The sequence below is a fragment of the Dipodomys ordii genome, unplaced genomic scaffold (genome assembly GCF_000151885.1).
Source record: "Dipodomys ordii isolate 6190 unplaced genomic scaffold, Dord_2.0 Scaffold30, whole genome shotgun sequence".
NCBI classification, from domain to species: Eukaryota; Metazoa; Chordata; class Mammalia; order Rodentia; family Heteromyidae; genus Dipodomys; species Dipodomys ordii.
The window spans coordinates 6,835,704-6,837,726 of record NW_012267246.1 but is presented as its reverse complement, the minus strand read 5'-3'; the positions used below and the strand labels follow the sequence as shown (position 1 = coordinate 6,837,726).

The 2,023-nt window shown below is 39.8% G+C and overlaps 1 pseudogene; it reads right to left on the bottom strand.

The window, feature by feature from the left end:
- Window positions 1-738: 738 nt before the first annotated feature.
- On the bottom strand, window positions 739-1,300 carry LOC105985603 (annotated as a pseudogene).
- Window positions 1,301-2,023: the final 723 nt, after the last annotated feature.

Genomic DNA, 2,023 nt, shown 5'->3' with positions numbered 1-2,023 from the left:
ATCACCTTATCTGACCATTTCTGCTTGCCTCAGACATATACTAGATATTGCAAATAAAGGAAACCATGGGCTTGGCTTACTTCACTTAATATAATTTTTTTCCAAGCCTTTCCATTTCCTAACAAATGGGGCAATGTCATTCTTTCTGATGGAGGCATAGAATTTCATTCATGTGGTATATATACCACATTTTCTTGATCCATTCATCTACTGAGGGGCATCTGGGTTGGTTCCAGATCTTAGCTATAGTAAATAATGCTGCAATAAACATAGTTGTGCTGGTTGATTTAGTGTGGTCTTGTTTGTAAACATTTGGGTAAATGCCCAAAAGTGGGATTGCTGCAACTTTGGTGGGGAGGGCGGGGAAAATATGGTGGGGGGGGGGAGGATGGGAAGGGATGGGAAGAGGAAACAAAGGAGGAGGCTACAATGCTTGATAAGAAATGTACTCATCTTGCCCATGTAATTGTAACCCCTCTGTACAGTAATTTCACAATATAAAATAAATAAAAATTAAAAAAAAGAAATGCACATGAGTTTACCTCTGTATCCTATGCCCTCCCCTAAGGTAGAGGGAAACCACAAATACCCACCTTCTAGTCCTGCCAATAACACTCTTAAGGACATTCCTCAGTATCCAAAAGAATGACCCCACCCCCTAACACACACACACACACACACACACACACACAGAGTTAGGTCCAGCATAGGCCAAAATTAGGCCCATCACAGAAAGGTTCAGTAATTCTTCTTAATGGAACCAAAGCCAGAGAAGCCCTTTACAGCTGCCATCTCATCATCCTCCTCAAATGTCAAGTCCTCCTCCACTCTCCTTTTCTTCTCCTTCTGCTTCTCTTTCTTGTATGCTTTAGTGTTTTCTCCCTCTTCTCTGAGTTCCTTCTGCTTCTCTTACATCTTCTTCTTATTATTTCATCACCTGATGGAGGGTAGAACTTTCCACATGCATAGACACGCCCAGGTTCTGTTGATGTTTCTTTCCATTAATATCATCCAGGAAGTTGAAGGAATCTTAAACCACACACTCACAAACATTGCAGTAATATCCTCCCATCTCAGACTGTGAGGTTGTCTTGGTAATGACAATTGTTTTCCCAAGCTTGGATTCCAAGTCCACTTTATAGTCTCTGTGTTGCAAAAGCTCCCACTTGACTGGCTGCACTGGTTTTCCATTCTTCTTTTCTCTTTCTTTTGTGAGTCTCTTCTCAGCGAGTTTCTCGTTTTCATCTTTGTCTCATTTTTGGCGAAAGTCCAAGGTTTTTGTCCCGCTGCCGGATGCCATGTTCACACAGGAGTCCAATCATAGGCTTTGTTTCTGCAAAGAATGGTTTGTGGGGGCACAATCCATAATAACCAGGGGTCCCAGTAGACATGTGCATTTTCCAGGTTCCTTTGTTTTACTTTTGATAATCAAGAAATCCTGCAAGTCACCAATATAACTCTCAAGTTGGGATTGCTTACCAGTGTATTTGTTTGTGGAGATCAAGGGAAAAAATGCACATGCTGAAATATGACCATGTGACCATGTGACCATGTGGTACATGTCATAAACACTGAAATTTACTACAGAAACTTTTTCTCCACCAGAATTCTAAAAAAGTAGAAGAGAATAACCATTGTAAAAAGAAGTAATTAGGTAAGTCATATATACATCCAATCTAATAGATTCAAAGTAGGTTTGCAAAAGGGACACTTTTTTCTTCCCTTTCTAAAAATATTATCCCTTTGCTGTTATTGATCCACATATTCTCTCCTAAGACATGGAGAAAGGCAGTCCACGTTTAAATGTAATTTCTGCTCTTAGACTTTTTCCAACACCAGTACTGCAAGTATGCATTAGCACTGGTTTTTGGTCTGCACAAACAAAACTCACTGATGAGATTAAAAACTCTTCCCTCAAATATTCCCAAAACTCAAGTGAGCATTTCATGTTGCCATGCAATTCCTAAAATCAAGTGGGGATTCTGAGTTTCTGATAACATCTAAAAACTCTAAAAAGAGTATG